The 19,277-nt window shown below is 45.7% G+C and overlaps 1 protein-coding gene across 3 annotated transcripts in view; it reads right to left on the bottom strand.

The window, feature by feature from the left end:
* The window catches only part of LOC5564135 (hemicentin-1), a 409,831-nt gene that overhangs the window by 11,873 nt on the left and 378,681 nt on the right, over positions 1–19,277 (bottom strand). The gene's annotated exons all lie outside the window — the stretch shown is intronic.

The raw sequence follows: 19,277 nt of genomic DNA, 5'->3' as shown, positions 1-19,277 counted from the left end.
TGCGTGTAGTCATTTGACAGTTAGACGGCACGCAGCCATCCTACTCAACGGTCTACCCGTAACCGTCAGAGCACATGATTCCCTCAAATAAGATCTGATATTCAACATTATAAATGAGGGTTTTGTACCATTTAGAATGCACCGGATGTGGCCATTCGTAATTTATGCTATAGATTTGTTGGACACTGAACCGTTTCAGTTATCGAAAAGTATACATTAAACATAATAGTTCAGACACATGCGTGTCCATAAGCTTGACACACGTGGAGACGAACCAGCCTCCGGCTGAAAGTCTCGATAATAAAGATAATAATAATAAATAAGCTTGGCACAAAAATTTACTTTCAAATTGACCACTTTATAGTAAATATGAGGCGGTTATTTATGGGATTGAACAATTACAGGAATTTTGTAAACTCTGTAAACCTTGTATGGGTATCTGGCTATTCTTCCATCGCTGGAAAAGTATAGGCAGATGATTTAGCTAGCGATGCAGCATCGCATGACTTTATTGGCTTTGAAGCAGCTATGCAAATTTCACATTTCATCTTCTTCAATCTTCAGATCAATTGTTGAGCGGCTTCTCAGCATAAACAACACTGCAATAGTTAGGATATGTTCTACATCAGTATCCCGTAACGTGATGCGTTACGAGATAAGATCTACCGGGGCAGCATGGACGAAAGTCCAGGGGCTAAACGGACCTCCCCAAGACCACTGCGAGTTGGGGTGTTGCCCAGGATGTGGTGGAGTTCACGGTGAGCTCTGATGAACCTTCATAAAAACTGCAAAAATCTGAATGCATCTCTGTCAAAGCGACCGGTGTCATCTTCAGGATTGATGACAGTAAGATCCTGATTCTGGCATACTGGTCGCGACACAAACAGAGAAGGCATGGAGCTAAGAGTAGGAGTGTTTCGAGCACATTGTGACCAACGCCCCAACTACACGCAGAAGAATTTCCGTATGTTAAGATTACAATCCTGTCAATTACTTTTACCTACGCACAAATAGTTGTTTCGAAATAAAATTAACTTACGCCAACACTAAATTAACGTCAAATCAAATAAACACACTTCTTTGATTGAGCTATCCACTTGTACTTAAAACAATTATAATTTTGATAATTATCACTATTCGGAAACATTCACCTCCCTAGAATTCAAGTCATGCTCACAAATCTACTTACTTCTAACTTGCAAGGAATAGTGTAGGTGCTAAGATGACCACCTCTCACGCAGGAGACCACATATCAAGTTTGTCGACTCGTTCTTTGTTTTCATTTTTGCAATGTTTTTTTTAGATTGATAAAGCAGCACCGAATCTTTTCAGATATGTTGATAAAGCAGAACAAAATGCTGAGTAAACATTGCAAAATATTGTAAACTCAATAAAATTCACTTTGAGTCAATAAAAATATAGTTAAATTTTGACGTTTGACGTTTGTAAATTCAATCAAAAATATAGTTATCAACAACTATATGGTATAGTTATGTTTAACAATATAGTGTCAATTCAACTATATTTTTAGTTATCTCCAAATTAACCTTAAAATATAGTTAAATTGACCGGAAAAATGATTACGAACACTATATTTTGTTCTCCGTGTATGTATACTGGCAGAGCACGAATAAGGATAAATAACGGTATATGTACTGGATAACATACTTTGATGCTGACAGTGGCGACATTCTACTCCCTTAGTAGGATCGGGTGACACTGATGGATAGTGGAGCGGCTCTCAGGGGTACCCATAAGAGATGATCCACCAAAACAAACAACTAGCGGAATGTGAAGGAGATGCTTCTGGACCCATCAGTAACCGGCCGAGGTTCCCGCCAAGAAAGGAGGCAATCAACATCAACTTAAGTGAAAACAGTGTGTGATGGCGCAGGTGGACAAACGGCAGCAGAGAACAGCGTACGGGAATCGGGATAGGAAGCACGAAAAGATAAACTCGCGAGAAATACTTTTGAACAACTTTTATTTAATAGCGAAATGAAAACACGTTTGGACGCGTCGATGAGAAAAACAGTAATGGAAAATAACCGCCAACATTTGTTGCTGTTGCCGGTGTAGCAGAGATGGATTCTGCAGTCGCATGGAGTTGCACTCTGTAGTTGGGCACACCGAGGGGCGTGCGAATGTGTAGCAGTGAAACAGTGCACCTCCAATACTCCTCCTCAATGTGGAACTGCTTCACTGGTTACCTACCAATCCCAACAGCTCACAACACCTCTTATGTTTCAGCGGACCCAACGGCTTTGTGAAGACGTCCGCTAGCATCTCTTCAGTCGGGCAGTATTCAAGATTTATCTCCTTCGTGACGCACAGCTCGTAAACGAACCGCTGCTTCGTGTCGATGTGCTTGGACCGACGACTCTGCCTCTCACTCTTCACGAAGGTTAGACAGGACTGGTTGTCCTCCATTATCGTTGTAGGCTTCGCTTGTCTTTCGCCGAACTCTTGAAGCAGCTGCCTCAGCCAGATGGCTTCTTGACAGGCCTCGCTGAGCGCCACGTATTCGGCCTCCATGGTCGAAAGTGTAACGCTGGATTGTCTTCGGCTGGCCCAAGAAATGACGCCGCCGGCGAACAGGAATACGTACCCCGAAGTCGATCTTCTCGTACCGGTATCTCCTGCCCAATCGGAGTCGGAGTAACCGATCAAGTCCTGCTGCTGATCTCCTCCTAGTTGTACCACGAAGTCTCGGGTACCCTTCAGGTAGCGCAGTATCCGCTTTGCTGCACTCCAGTCAGTCTCAGTGGGCGAACAGAATTTCCGCCCCAAAATCGTTGTGCTTGCAACGATATCCGGTCTAGCCACAACGCCTAAGTAGAGAAGCGCTCCTACTAGGCTCCGGTATTTCGTCACGTCGTCCATGGGTTGGCTTGTATCTTCGGCCTTCAGGTAGCCAACGTCCATTGGGGATCTAGCTGGCTTCGCATCCACCATGCCGAACTTCTTGATCAGGTTGTCGATGTAGGTTCCCAAACGTAGCTTGTATCGATCACCATCGCGACTCACTTCCAGGCCAAGGAAATGGTGCACTTCACCCAAGCTTGTCATCTGGAACTCCTTCTGCAAACTCTGGAAAAGCTTCGCAATCTCAGCCTCTTCCGACGATCCGATGAGCAGGTCATCAACATAGACCAACAGGTAAACCATAGTCGTTGCTGTTTGCTTGATGTAGAGGCACGGATCAGAATCAGCTGGTTTGAATCCGTACTTCATCAGGATCTCGTTCAATTTTCGGTGCCAGCACCTTGCCGACTGGCGAAGGCCGTATATACTACGTTTAAGCCGACACACCATCTCCTCCTTTCCCTTAGCTTCGTATCCAACAGGCTGTTTCATGAACACCTCCTCTTCTAGCGATCCGTAGAGGTAAGCGGTTTTAACGTCGAAATGCTGAACGGTCAAACCTCTCTTGGCCGCTACAGTCAAAAACGTACGCAGGGTAGCATGACACGTAACCGGTGCAAACGTTTGCTCGAAGTCAACGCCAGGGCGTTGGGAGAACCCCTGTGCTACTATTCGAGCCTTATGCTTCACCACTTCACCGTGCTCGTTCCGCTTCAGACGAAACACCCACTTCGAACCTACTGGCTTTCGTGCAGGCGGCAACGGCACGAGTTCCCAGGTACCGCATTGCTTGTGCGATTCCATTTCATCATTCATTGCCCGACGCCATTGCGGGCTCTCGACGGCTTCTTGGAAAGTTGATGGCTCTTCCATGGCGCAAGCAGCTATTCCAACGTCGTAGTCCAGTACGTAGTCATCGAAACGTCGCGGAGCCTTACCGCGCGTTTCCCGATGGGATCGTCGAACGTCCTCCGCAGGCTCGACCTCTTGATTTGCAGACTCGAATGAATCGTTAACACCTGATGTTTCACTCGCCGGAAGCTCTTCATCCTCTTCCTTAAAGGGTATCAGCTTTATCTCGCTGTCCACTGCCGGCTGCATACCAGGATCTGACGCAGCTATCGGAATCTCGACGGAAGACGTGCCGTTTCCGAGCTCCAAAAACTTTGCGTCCCTGCTTATCGTGATTAACTCCGTTTCCGGATCGAGAAAACGGTAACCTTTGTGCTCGAGCGAATATCCGACGAAAACTAGCTTCGTTGCTTTTCCGTCCATCTTACTACGCTTGACATCGGGAACATGCACGTAGGCGTGCGAACCGAAGACCCGCAGATGACTCAAGTCCGGTTTGCGGCCCCACCAAAGCTCGTGCGGAGTCTTAGGGACAGATCGGGAGGGCAGACGGTTCTGCAGGTACGTCGCTGTCAACACCGCTTCGCCCCAATAACGCTTGTCGAGTCCGGCGTCCAGCAACATACACGTAGCCATTTCAGTGATGGAACGGTTCTTTCGTTCGGCCACTCCATTCTGCTGCGGCGTGTACGGTGTGGTGAATTGCGGTTTGATGCCTTCTTCTTTGTAGAATCGACGAAGCTCTCCGTTGTCGAATTCACCACCACCATCCGAACGGATCACCTTCGGTTTGCGGCCAAAAATGTTCGCGGTCCAGCGAACATAATCCTTCAGGTTCTGTGCAGCTTCGCTCTTGTTTCGTAGCAGATACGTAACGGTAAATCTGCTGTAGTCGTCCACGATATGCATCACGTACCGATTACCGCTCGGCGTCGTGTGCTTCATCGGGCCACACAAGTCTGTGTGCACGATATCCAAGACGGCAGATGATTTCCGGTCTGTCACCGGAGGAAAGGGACTACGGGCAGATTTGCCCTCCAAGCAGCACTCACATACTAATTTTAGATTGCAATCACTCACCTTTACGCCACTCGCTAGTTGCTCTTTGTTGATTCGCTCGATGGCCGCCCAATCGCGGTGGCCCAACCGGCGATGCCACTGGTGTTGGCAGTTCACCAGATGCTGATGACCGTCGCTGGCCTTCAACGAAGATTCGCCGCACCGTAGGTAGTACAGGTTGCCACAACGACCACCCATAGCAACAACGTAGCCAGCAGAATCGACCACTCGGCAACTCGTATCGTCGAAACACACCGTCAGCTGCTTTTGCGCCAGCATGCCGACGGAAATCAAGCTAGTAGATAGCCCAGGCACGTACTTGACATTCGCCATGGTAATACGCACCGTTTTGTTGTTGTCATCAACGCCGATCAGCAATCCGCTTCCTTCTCCTTGGATTTGCACCTTCTTGCCATCGGCCACTGTAATCCAGCCGCCAGGAAATTCCCGCAGCTCCTCGAAAAACGACTTGTCGCTGGTCATGTGGGCACTTGCCCCACTGTCGATCACCCACGACGAACACTTTTCACCGGCAGTGAATGCCACACTGCGGCTGTCACTGTGGGCGGCTTTGGCCCCTTCGTTCTTCGGTTCACTTTTAGAACTATTTTCGCCTCCCGACTTGGAGGCAAGCAGCTTCCTACAGTTCCGGCGGAGATGGCCGGGCTTCTTGCAGTGGTGGCACACTCGAGACTCCTTACCGCTGTTCCATTTATTTTCCGTCGATCGCATTGCCTTCTCAGCTTTCACCTTAACATCCCCACGCTCAAGGCGACGATGGTATTCGTCCATCAGCTTTGCCTTAACCACGTCCAGGGAAATGTCGTCATCCGCTCGTGAATCGAGCGCCGTAACGATACTGTCGTACGAGGGAGGCAGGCTGCGGAGCAGCATACATATTTGCGTGTCCTTGTCCAGGTCCGTTCCAGCAGCGGTGAGACGATCGAGAGTTTCGTCAATCGTCATCAAATGCTGCTCAAGGTCACCATTCTCCGGGAGATTGGTCGAACAAAGCTTCTTCAGCAAACTCACACGGACCGAGCGGGATGTTTTCTGGTGGTAGTTTCGGAGTGCGGTAAAAACTTCCTTGGCATTCGTTTTGCCTTTCACCAGCGGCAGCTGGTTATCCTCCAACAACAGCACCAGCGTAGCTCGCGCTTTCCGATCGGCAACTTTCCACTCGGCGAATTTATCGGCACCAACTTCTTCTTCAATCGGAGGGTTTTCCTCGATGACTCGCCACAGGTCCTCACGGCAAAGCAGCATTTCCACCCGCACACACCACGTTTGCCAGTTCATCCCATTCAATTTTGGGATCTGGAACTTGGCATCACTCATTGTTTATTATTTTAGCGTCCACTTTTCACACAAAATTTATTCGCTCTTTCGCGGTTCACTTGTCTTCGCTCCAACAGCAAAATGTTCACATGGAGCGGAAATCACTGGCTTACGCAACTCTTGGCTCTCTTGGCCGGAAACACTTTTCGCACTTTCTACTCCGTTCCACAGCCGGGACCATAACCTGATGGCGCAGGTGGACAAACGGCAGCAGAGAACAGCGTACGGGAATCGGGATAGGAAGCACGAAAAGATAAACTCGCGAGAAATACTTTTGAACAACTTTTATTTAATAGCGAAATGAAAACACGTTTGGACGCGTCGATGAGAAAAACAGTAATGGAAAATAACCGCCAACATTTGTTGCTGTTGCCGGTGTAGCAGAGATGGATTCTGCAGTCGCATGGAGTTGCACTCTGTAGTTGGGCACACCGAGGGGCGTGCGAATGTGTAGCAGTGAAACAGTGCACCTCCAATAGTGTGGACAAAAGCCTAAACTCTATGACGACGGCAGGCACTGGCCGCTCCAGTGCAACGAGTGAGGTGACCGATGTCCCGGGACTAATCGAGGTCATAGATCGCAATAGGGAGTACCTCCTTAAAATGCAGGTAGCTGCTGAGCAACTTGATGTCATCATCGAGTTTGTCAAGAGAAAAATCAATATCAGCAAAGACTTGAAAACAAGTCTACTGAAATTGCGACATCAGCCCTAGCTGCAAAGTAGGACTACGAGAAAGCCAAGGAACAACTTGGCAAGGTAGAAGGCCAAAAAGACACTACGTCGTGTCAGACCGAAGTGTTTTCCTGATGATATTATTCGATACGCGATGCGAAAGAGGGAACCATCCGAGGATGAATACGTGGCGCAAAGACGTATGGTTGCTAAGGGAAAAGTGACCTACGCGACCGTCCTCCAGAGCGGAAAAGCTGGCACGAGCCAAGCCCCGCGATCAAGAGGACATGGCAACAAAGGAGAGGCCAACATCAAGCCTAAGGCCAAGAAAGCCAAAAAAAAGGAGCCAAGGGATAACCCGAACCAGGCAGTGCATCCACAGGAACCACGGGCGCAAAGCAACAGCAACCCGTGGATACGAGTTGGAAATAAGAAAAAACAGAGGAAACTGAAAACGAAGCCCAAGGAGAGCGCTGAACCGAAAACAGGGAAACGTAGGAATTTAGGCGAAGCCCTCGTTATCAAAACGGAGGAAGCGAAATACGCCGAGGTTCTGAAGGCGATGCGAAGCACGGAGAAGCTATCGCCATTGGGCGTAGACATGCGGAGCATAAGGCGAACTAGGATTGGTGAAATGATCCTAGTCTTAAAGAAGGACGCCAAGGAAAAGGGTGCAGTCTATAAGCAACTGGCACAAGAAGTACTTGGCGACGAGGTTGATGTAAGATTCCTTACTGCTGAAGCGACTCTCCAGTGTAAACATCTGGTTGAGGTCACCAATGCAGCAGAGGTCTCGGCTGCCCTCAAAGAGCAGTGTGACATCGATGTGGCCAGAAAGGCCATCCACCTTAGAAAGGGCCCGCAGGCGATCAAACTGCCGGTTGCAGAGGCCAACGAGGCGAAGAACTTGGGCATACTTGAAGATAGGCTGGTCGGTTTGCCGGCTGAGCATACAAAATTCTCCTGAAGTTTGCTTCAAGTTTTTCGAGAAGAGCCATAAGTCGTGAAATTGCAATGGTCCCAACAGAAGGAAGATGTGCAGAAAATGCGGCATCGAAGACCATTGGGCGAGTGATTGTAAGCAAATCGCTAAGTGCCGAATATGTGTCGGCAGAGCAGCCAACGGACACTTAACGGGCGGACGCAAATGTCCGGGCACAAGCGGAGTACCAAAGCCACCAAAACGGAAGTAACACAGTTAAATTTAAACGACTGTGGTGCAGTCCAGCAGCTGCTTTGGCAGTCAGTCACGGAAACCAAGACTGACGTGGTGTTACTATCGGACCCATACCGCATACCAGTTAACAACGAGAACTGGGTGGCGGAAAGGTCTCAACAGCTAGCAGCTATAGGGACGACAGGACGATACCCAATCCAAGAAGTAGTCTCTAGCTCAAATGACGGTTTTGCGATAGCAAAAATCAACGGCGTGTTCTATTGCAGTTGTTACGCGCTCCCAAGGTGGTCGATTGAGGAATTTTCCCACATGGTCGACAGTATGATAGTCGAACTAGCTAATCGGCAGCCAGTAGTGATAGCTGGTGACTTAAATGCATGGGCAGTGGAGTGGGATAGCCGCTGCACCAATCAAAGGGGCCAGCTTTTGTTGGAATCCCTGGCTGCATTAAATGTAGAGCTGGCAAATTTGGGTACAGTGAGTACCTTCCGCAGAAATGAAGCACAATCGATTATCAACGTGACGTTTTGTAGTCCTAACGTTTTAGGTACCATGAGCTGGCGCTTTGATGACGGTTATACTCATAGTGATCATCAATCGATTCGCTTCGACGACGAAGTATTCACCGCCCTGAGGTGCGAATGGAACACTTTGGACCTAAACGATGAAGAGATAGTTGCTGTGATATCACGAGCGTGTGGTGCTTCCATGCCCTTCTAGAGAGAACAGACCGCCGGTGTACTGGTGGTTCGAATCAATTTCAAATCTTCGAGCAATCTGCCTTCGGGCTAGACGAAGAATCCAACGCGCACGCACAAAAGCACAAAGAGAAGAACGCGGTGCAGCATTCAGAGAGGCATAGATGGCTTTCGAAAAGGAAATCAACAGTCGAAAACGGGCATGCATTTATAGTCTATGCGACAGTGCCAATTCTAGTCCATGGGGTGACGCCTACAGAGTAGTAATGGCTAAGACCTGAGACGAGACTCGCGAAGACGGTCTTCTTTTTCTGTGATTGCTGAGTTTTTTTTCTTATTCCACTTTGTGTTTATACCAATTATGCGCATGCTGTTCAAATCCTCACATGAACCTCTCAGCAAGAAATGATTGAGTTTGCATCACATCGAATCATAAATAGCCGTTTGAGTGAAATTTCATGCCAGTAAACGTAGCAGACATTATAAATAATTAATCTTCTGCTTAGATTTATCTGCAACATTGGAAAAAACTGCTCCGCCGACTGAGGTTTTTAATAATAGTTTACTTTGAACACAATACTTTTCACTTTTTCAGCCATAAAAACGGTGGGCTGCATTTGACGTTTCGTGAGAGGGGAAACTGGGCTGCAGATGACGTTGATTTTTTTCCTCTTCGCGAGTCTCAATCAGACTAAGACCAAAGGTGCCATAGCGCCCCAAGAGAAGTCGCCCGAGTTGCTGCGATCGATAATCGATGTACTCTTCTCGCATCATCCCACAAGCGCATGGCCTCCTTCGCCGAATGCGGCAGATGAAGGAGAAAAGTGGCGACGATGACGAACGAAGAGCTGACAGAAGTCGTGAAATTATTCGCGTCAAACAATTCACCGGGACCCGATGGTATCCCGAATGTTGCCTTAAAAGTGGCAGTAAACACGGATCCGGACATGTTCAAAACCACGATGCAACGCTGTATTGATCAAGGAATCTTCCCGGAGGTATGGAAGCGACAGAAATTGGTGCTACTATCAAAGGCGGGGAAACCACCAGGTGACCCGTCGGCGTATAGACCTATCCGTCTACGAGATTCGAAGGGTCCACAACAGCTTAATACCGTACACAGAAGGTGCGGACAGCCTATCCAACAACCAGTTTGGATTCAGGAAAGGTAAATCTACTCTGGGGTCTACAGGGGCCCAGATAGCCGTAGCGGTAAACGCGCAGCTGTTCAGCATTACCATGCTGAGGGTCGTGGGTTCGAATCCCGCTGCTCGAGGATCTTTTCGTAAAGGAAATTTTCTCGATTCCCAGGGCATAGAGTATCTTCGTACCTGCCACACGATATACACATGCAAAAATGGTCAATCGGCAAAGAAAGCTCTCAGTTAATAACTGTGGAAGTGCTCATAAGAACACTAATCTGAGAAGCAGGCTTTGTCCCAGTTGGGACGTAACACCAGAAAGAATAAGAAGAAATGTACTCTGGACGTTTTTCAGTCGGTTGTTTAGACAACCCACGCACTTCATCGCCTCAAGGTACCGGTGCAGTTGTGCAGGCTTCTAAAAAGCTATTTTGATGGTCGTGTTCGATTATCCGCGTTGCATTGTTGTGAGAGATCGCATGCTCGCTACACGCGGAGGGGGCATGTCCCCCGACAATATAATCCAGAGAATGTGAGCGGATGCCAAGTGCTGGAATGCAGTAGCTACGGGTTGTCATTCGCATTATGTTAGAATTGCTGCACCTATGGCGCGCCAACCAAGAGTTGGCTGCACAGGATAAGCCCTGCCGAGGCTGGTCCCTTTTTTTTTTCTTATACGTTTATTTAAAAGGCTCAAGCGCCGTCAGGCATAACGGAGCCGAATTCATTTTGATTTGTTTTACAAATTCGTGTTGCTTCTTATCATACTATGTTAGTTTTGGGGAACCGTAAGACTCGCGGTTTGGTCGAGGTTAGGGAATACAATTTTGTGTGGATAAGGATGGGATTCGAGGGTTTGATTGATGACATTCAGCAGCGATGTAGCGGTATGATGCTGCTTATCAATCAAAGAGTGGACTTGAACGACCTGTAACGATACAACAAAAACTAGAGGGGGAGACGAGGTGGACAAGCAGAACGAAAGACAGAAAGGATCAAACGAAAACATCAATTTTCTTCAGAAACTTGAAGATGAGGAGCATGTAATCGAAGTCCAACCTACCCAACACATCTCTAATGTCTTCCTTGTCTGGTTTTCCTCGGGCCCTGAGGGATTCACATAAATCAATTCTAGCAACTTCGTGTTCGGAACAAAACCAGACGACATGGTTTATGTCGTGGTAACCTTCGCCACAACCACATCGATTGCTATCTGCAAGACCTATTCTAAAGAGATGTGAGCCTAGGGAGTAGTGATTGGACATCAGGCGACACATTACCTTAATAAAATCTCGACTCATGTCCAACCCCTTAAACCATGGTCTATTCGATACCTGTGGGAGAATAGAATGTAACCACCTGCCCAAATTCCCTTCATCCCATTTTTGTTGCCAACTGACCATGACTTGCTGGCGAGCAATTGTAAAAAATTCACTGAAGATGATACGCCGTTCGTAAATATCACCTTCCATAGCGCCCACCTTGGCGAGCGAGTCCGCCTTCTCATTGCCCGGAATTGAGCAATGAGAAGGGACCCAAACCAAGGTGATATTGTGATTCGATAGAGCACTCAATGTGCATCGTATTTCCCGTAAGAAATACGACGAGTGCTTTACCGACCTCATTGAGCGAATAGCCTCTATTGAGCTAAGGCTATCCGTGAAAATGAAGTATTGATCAGAGGGAAGAGAGGCAATTCGCTCTAATGCGTAGTGTATTGCCGCTAATTCTGCGACATATACGGAACAAGGACTCTGAAGTTTGAATGCGGCGCTATGAAATTCATTAAATACACCAAATCCAGTGGAATCATTTGTTTTTGACCCGTCGGTGTAAAACGTTCTGTCGCTGCTGACTTGGCCGAATCTGTTAGCAAAAATTAGTGGTATATACTCCGAACGGAGTGGATCTGGGATTCCATGGATTTCTTGCTTCATGGTCAGATCAAAACATACGGTAGAATTGCAGAAGACTGGGAAGCAACTATCGTGGGATGTGTTCGAGGAAGGATTAACCTCCAGAGTCATGTACCAATAGTACAGTGTCATGAATTTTGTTTGAGGATTTCGTTCGATTAGCTTTTCAAAGTTTTCAATTACCAATGGATTTAACACTTCACAGCGGATGAGGAACCGGAGCGATAATTCCGCAAAGCGATCTGATAAAGGCAATACTCCTGCTAACACCTCTAAACTCATTGTATGTGTCGAGTTCATGCATCCTAGGGCTATCCGAAGACAGCGATACTGGATACGTTGGAGCTTCAAAATGTGGGTTTTCGCGGCGGATAGAAAACAAAAGCTTCCGTATTCGAGGACCGAGAGAATTGTTGTACGATATAACTTTATCAGATCTTCCGGGTGAGCTCCCCACCATGTTCCGGTGAGTGTACGCATGAAGTTGATTCGTTGCTGGCACTTCTGATGCAGATACTTGATGTGCTTTCCCCAGGTGCATTTGGAGTCGAACCAGATCCCTAGATACATATGTGAAATGCTTTGAGTGAGTCCCTTACCCATGAATTGAAGCTCGATCTCTGCTGGGTCTCGCTTCCTAGAAAAGACAACCAACTCAGTTTTCTCCGGAGAGAATTCGATACCCAGCTTTACAGCCCAAGTAGACAAATTGTCTAAAGTATCTTGCAGTGGTCTTTGCAGATTATCCGCCCCTGGTCCTGTTACAGAAACAACGGCATCATCTGCAAGCTGTCTTAGCGAGCAATTTTCCACGAGACAGTCATCAATGTCTCTGACATAGAAATTGTAAAGAAGGGGGCTTAAGCATGAGCCCTGGGGGAGACCCATGTAACTAATTCGTGAAGTTGTTGAGGTTCCATGAGAGAAGCTCATACGTTTCTCAGACAACAAGTTATGCAAGTAGTTATTTAAAATCGGGGAAAGACCACACTCGTGGAGTTTGTCTGAAAGGACGTCTATACATACTGCATCGAAAGCCCCTTTAATATCCAAGAAGACTGAACCCATTTGTTTTTTTTTGAGCATAGGCCAGTTGGATTTCTGTAGAAAGTAACGCAAGACAGTCGCTCGTTCCCTTGCCTCTGCGGAAACCAAATTGTGTATCTGATAGAAGGCCATTCGTTTCAACCCATTTATCAAGCCGAAAGAGAATCATTTTCTCCAACAACTTTCGAATGCATGATAACATCGCGATAGGACGATACGAATTATAATCCGACGTGGGTTTACCGGGTTTTTGGATGGCTATCACCCTCACTTGTCTCCATTCATCCGGAACAATATTGCTCTCCAAGAATATATTGAATAGATTCAACAAGCGCCTCTTCGCGACGTCTGGGAGGTTTTTAAGCATGTTGAATTTGATTCTATCCATCCCTGGGGCAGAGTTGTTACATGAAAGAAGAGCAAGTGAGAATTCTACCATCGTAAAAGGTGTATCCATATCGTTCCTATTTGTTTGAACGTCACGAATGGTTCGTAGCGTTGGTACGGAATCCGGGCAGACCTTCTTGGCGAAATCGAAGATCCACCGAGGAGAGCTTTCGCGATCCTCATTAACCGTTGAAGCGTTTCGCATTCTTTTCCCGACGGTCCAAAGTGTTCTCATCGACGTTTCCCGTGATAGTCCGTTAACAAAATTACGCCAATATCCACGTTTTTTCGCTTTTACGAGATTTTTAAATGTACGCTCGAGGTCGATATATCGCTCGTAATTTTCTCGAGAGCCGCGCTTCCGATATTTTTTGAACGCGGCGGATTTATCTCGAAAAACCTTGGTACACTCGTCGTCCCACCAAAGGGTAGGAGGACGCCTTCGTACCGTAGACCCTGGGACAGGGCGGCGCTGTGCTTGAAGGGCACTGTTGATAATTAACCCGGAGAGAAAGTTACATTCTTCCAACGGAGGAAGCACATCAACTAACTGTTCGCCGTTAGAGATCATCTCAGCGTATTTTTCCCAGTCCATGTGCTTGGTGAGGTCATACGCGAGGTTGATCTGACGAACTGGACACGAACTATTGGTAATTGAAATTTTGATCGGCAGGTGATCACTACCATGGGGATCTTGAATAACTTTCCACGTGCAATCCAATGATAGCGAATTCGAACAGATTGAGAGGTCTAACATGCTTGGAGGATCTGGAGGTTTTATTCGTGTTGCTTCCCCAGTGTTCAAAATTGACAAATTAAAGTTGTCACAGAGGTCATATATCAAGGAAGCGCGGTGGTCGTCCTTTGGTGACCCCCAGGCTGTACCGTGAGAATTAAAATCTCCTAGGATTAACCATGGCGCTGGCATAGCGCAGCATATGGCCAATAGATCTCTGCGAGATACTCTGGCATTAGGCGGTATGTATACGCTGGCTATGCTGAAACTTTTGCCTCGTATAGTAATATGACATGCCACAACTTCAGTGCCAGTCATCGGGGGAAAGTCAATTCTATAAAAGGAATGGAGCTTGTTGATCCCCAAGAGCACCCCTCCATAACCATCCCCTCGATCTAGGCGAATAATATTAAAATCGTGGAAAGAGACATCTTTATCAGAAGTTAGCCATGTTTCACAAAGAGTAAATATGTCACAGCGGGTGCTGTGAACTAAAAATTTGAACGCGTCTAAATTTCTTATAATGCTTCTACAATTCCACTGTAGTACTTCGATCATATCCCCGACCTCGTTGGATAAATTAGCCATCGAAGGATATGAAAGAATCAAGAATAGGCCAGTTTGAAGCCAGTCGCTTCAGAAGAGGTTTCACCAAAGGAAGCATCATATTTATGAGGTTTCTTATAGCGGGTGAGACTTCCAACGTTTCGAAGATGATATCCACTAACCCAGAAAGTGTCATCTTTCCGGAAGTATTAACATTTTCATGTCTACTTCCCTGTTGATAAGATTGTTTGTTTTCTGGGCGGAAAATTGAGGCATCTGGGGATTTAGATGGCCCTGGAAGAGATGGAAAGTCTCCAGCTGAGAATTTAAAACCTGGAGGTGGAACCTTGGCACGGTTTCTATCTCTTCTTGATTTTTCCAGAGATGGCCGAAGAGCCTGTTGATCGGAGACATTTTGAGAAGCTTGCTGGGGTTGCTTGAGTCGTTTTGCAACGGCTCGCTTCCTCTTAGTTCCTGTGTTAATAACAGTGTACTCTTCTCCATCTTCAGAACAAGAGCCATGATCATCTATAGGCAAGGAAGAAAAGAGGTTATTGCTAGCAATAGATTGAGCTGGTGGAACAGCAGTCGGAGCAATCTTTTTCAGAATTTCTGCGTAAGATCGCTTCGATCGCTGCTGCAAAGACCGAATGGTATGTTGCTCCCGCTCTATAAACTTCGGGCAAACGGAAAGATCATGGGGAGCTTGCCCACAACAGGTACATTTCGGTTCCTGTGGGCAAGGGCCCTCCACATGTTGCTCTCCGCACTTACTGCAACGGGGCTTGTTGCAGCAATACGCAGAGGTGTGACCCAACTGCTGACACTTTTCGCAATGCATGACCGTCGGTTTATAGAGACGGACAGGTAAACGAAGCAGCCCAATCTCGAGGACATCGGGAAGAGCTGACCCAGAAAAGGTTACACGAAACGAGTTTGAGGGCGTTTTGGAGCCATCAGATGACACCTTATTCATTTGTTTGGCATCAAGTATCTGTACTGCAGGAACGGCACGATTTTTAAAACCTCCAGTGCCAGACATGATGTCTGAACATGTCAAAAACGGTTCGGTAATCACACCAGAGCACTCGACTTCAAGACTTGGGACATAGACATGGTACTCCCTTAGAAAAAGCTCGTGGGCAGCAATCTTGTTGGCCTGTTCACGGTCACTGACGGTGACCCGCAATTTGTTACGACTAGGGGAAGACACCTCGATAATGTCTCGGAACGACTTTGCCAGATCCTTTTGGATTTGAAGTTTGTTTAACGGTTTACCTTTGGGCCGAAAGAAAACCAGAAAGGGGCCCTAGATCCGGGTGGGTAAGCTTTAAGGCGGGGGGTCTTTGAGGAGGAAGTACTAGAAGAACCATTTGTTTGAGAATGTTCGATATCCTGAGAAACCATAGGATGTTTTGGCGATCCAGCAATATTTGTCCCAGAAGTAGTGGGAATCATAGCATTGTCATTGACGGGACTAGTATCCATAGACTCTTGTGTCTTTGTCAAGACTTCATACGAGGGAGATTTAAGTGACCCGTTTTCATCGTCGGAAATATCGGACCTTTTCGGCCCCCCGCCATCATCCACTGTGTCCATTACAATAGCCTAATAGCTCCGTAGTTGGGGAGATGGAACACAAATGTAAAAAAGAAAGAAAAAAAAAATGCAATATAGGCTTATTTTTAGGCCACGGCCTGAAAATCACTAATGTAGCTAATAATAATAATAAAAAAATTCAAATGTTGATTATTACTTTAGGGGGATTATTGTATTCAACAAAAAAAAATAATAATAATAATAATAAGAATAATAATAAAAAAAATCGAGAAAAAAAAATTCAAATGTTGATTATTACTTTAGGGGGATTATTGAATTCAAAAAAAAAAAAATAATAAGAATAATAATAAAAAAAAATCGAGAGAAAAAAAATTAAATCGTGAAAAAAAAAATAAGTTGGAACCGTAGTTTGAGGACCACTGAGAGTTTTGCCAGAAAAAACAACAACCACGTGGTATGGGATGGGGGAAACAATAGAGCGAATGGAATAGAATTTCTACTTAACGAATGGATAGAAACTGCTGGCTTGCTTGGATGCTCTGGCTGCTGCTGTTGCCACTGTTCGTTGCACCCGTTGTTACAAGTGTCTCCTTCCTTCACGGCGATCGGAAATAATCGTCTTCGTCCTCGGTGAGATAACTCGCGATATAAAAAAAAACACAATTTTGACAGTGGAAAAAAAACTCCACCACTACAAAGCGATTAGATTAGCGATGCGGTAAACACAACCGGCTGCTACAAGCGATCGGTAAGGAATGAGGCTGGTCCCTTGTAACATTGTTTAAGTCGGCTAGGAGAAGCAATTTGCCTATTCTACTTCTGCAACTTGTGTTGTGCTATATATACTGCTAGAGTGGTTCAAAAAATCGTTTTTGCTCCACACCGCTTATTCGATTCTAAATCAAATTCTGAGTTTCGTCCCAAAATTTGAGCTCATTTCGATGAAAACTGAGACTGCACAAGTCCTTTAAAGTTTATATGGGAATTACTATGGGAAAAGCAAGCAATTCATACAATTGATCATAGTGTTTGCCCATGTGCTCTTGGGGACTGAAACTATGTTGATACTGTGAGATACATTCATCAGCTACAACTTTGCCGAAGACCGTTTTTAAATCGGACGTCCCGGTAATTAGTTATTGATTTTTGAATGAGTTGTAAAACTTTGGCTATATTTATTGGGCTGTTCTGCAGGCATCACTGGATATATGCAGTAAAACATAGTAGCCATGATTTGTGCGTGCTATCTTTCGCTCCAGGTGCAGCAATGTTGCCTGTTCAGAAGTTAAAAGAGCACTGCTGAAGAATTTGTGACTGGATATAAATCAATAACTAATTACTGAGGCGTCCGATTTAAAAACGGTCTTCGGCAAAGATGTAGCTGATGAATGTATCTCACAGTATCAACGTAGTTCTAATCCCCAAGAGCACATGGGAAAACACTATGACCGATTGAATGAATTGGTTGTTTTTCTCATAGTAATTCCCATATAAACTTCAAAGGGCTTGTGCAGTCTCAGTTTTCATCCAAATGAGCTCAAATTTTGGGAGGACACTCAGAATCCGATCTAGAATCGAATGAGCGGTGTGGAGCTAAAACGATTTTTTGAACCACTCTAATATACTGCCCCTCCCGAAGAAATACCGTAGTGTGCTTCCGGGGAGATAAGGGTCTGAGGCTAAGTCCACCGCCGGGGACTAGTTGAGTAGATCGCGTTGTTGCACCGGCAAATGATCGTCGGGGCGCCTGTGAACCGGAAGCTTCCCACCACCGGAATCGCAGGACCGACCTCGGCATCTGCTCGGATAGCATCGGTTCGGGAGATCTTCTGACGCCGGGGAAATCTCCGTCGGAGTACGATAGATCCACCGCCGGGGACTACTCTGAATAGTACGTAGCGTATCACCGGCTTGAGTCATCAGAGCGCCAGTGAACCGGAAGTCATTCTCCAACCGGAATCGCTGGACCGACCTCGGCATCAATTAAAAAAAAACGGGTCAAGGGTAATGTTGGTGCACTTTACACCACTTGAGCAGTTTAACTTTTCACTCGTCGCGCGGTTTGCGGCCGTCAGAACCACCACGCTGATGCTGTGTACGATAAGCGAGGTTTTTTCACCACCTTCTTAGGCATCTGTTTGCAGATATTTCCCCTTTTTAAAAAATCCCTTGACCAACAATACTCTTTTTTTTCACAGGATGTTATTTTGGGACCGATGATCATTTTCCAATTTACAAATTTGATAACAGAAGATTTTGGGAAATAAGCTCCACCAAAAATTACTTTTTCGATAGCAGCTTACGACGACACTGAACCTATAAAATTCAAAAATCATGGAGAAGAATATTTTCAAGAAACTGTCAAGACTTGTCGATGATTTAAAGTGAACAATCCATTTGCTTGAATCCCCTTTGGCACTAGGAAAAGAAGGACTCTCATGTGTGTTGTTTTATATTAAGCCAGCAGCGTCGCATATCGGTAGCGATTTTAAGCATATCCAGTCAAACTGTTTGTTTCGCGGATAGTTAAAAGCGAAGCAACCATAGTTAGGATGGCGGAGTGTTGTGCTAAATAAAGTTCGACGGGATTTAGCTAAGAAGGAATGTGATGATGAACGTTACTTCCAAGGTGGTGAATGAGTTCATCGAATCATTCGAATCCTTGGTGATTAACATTGTTACACGAAAACACAAAATCTGTGGAAATTAGGGCAACTAAAGGCTCCATCATGTAACTGCAATAATAACGATTGATGTAATGGCCTAGGTAGATATTCCATTCATAATATCAAGAGAGTTGTTTGATGTTAGGGGTAAAATGACTGAAAGGGAATTGTTGTGGCTTCTTAATCAGACTTTAAATCTCATAAGAAGTTTTACACATTCTTCCAAGTATTAAAAAGATAGCAGCTGCTCGTTGATTATTTTACACTGAAAGATATTATGACAGGGTATCACTTTTTAGTTTGCAAACGGTCAAAAATCCCGTAAAAATCACAAAAATCACGAATGATCCGTAATTTGTGAAGATAGTTCATGGTAAAGCCAAGTTTACAGATTTTGAAATTCATAAGGTAACTTGAAAACTGTAAAAATAAATATTCAGTAATTTAGCAAGAATTCCATGAATCCCAATTATTTGTTCAAAATACCTGTATAAAGCCAGAAGCGAAGGAAAGGTTGTTAACGAAGCAGTTTCATTCCAATTACCGTTCACACAAGCGACCCAGCTTACTTACCATTTGTTCCAAAAGTTTTGGACTAACTGTCATCAGCATCG

The sequence above is a fragment of the Aedes aegypti genome, chromosome 3 (genome assembly GCF_002204515.2).
Source record: "Aedes aegypti strain LVP_AGWG chromosome 3, AaegL5.0 Primary Assembly, whole genome shotgun sequence".
NCBI classification, from domain to species: Eukaryota; Metazoa; Arthropoda; class Insecta; order Diptera; family Culicidae; genus Aedes; species Aedes aegypti.
The sequence above is the reverse complement of the archived record's forward strand: the minus strand, read 5'-3'. Positions and strand labels throughout refer to the sequence as shown.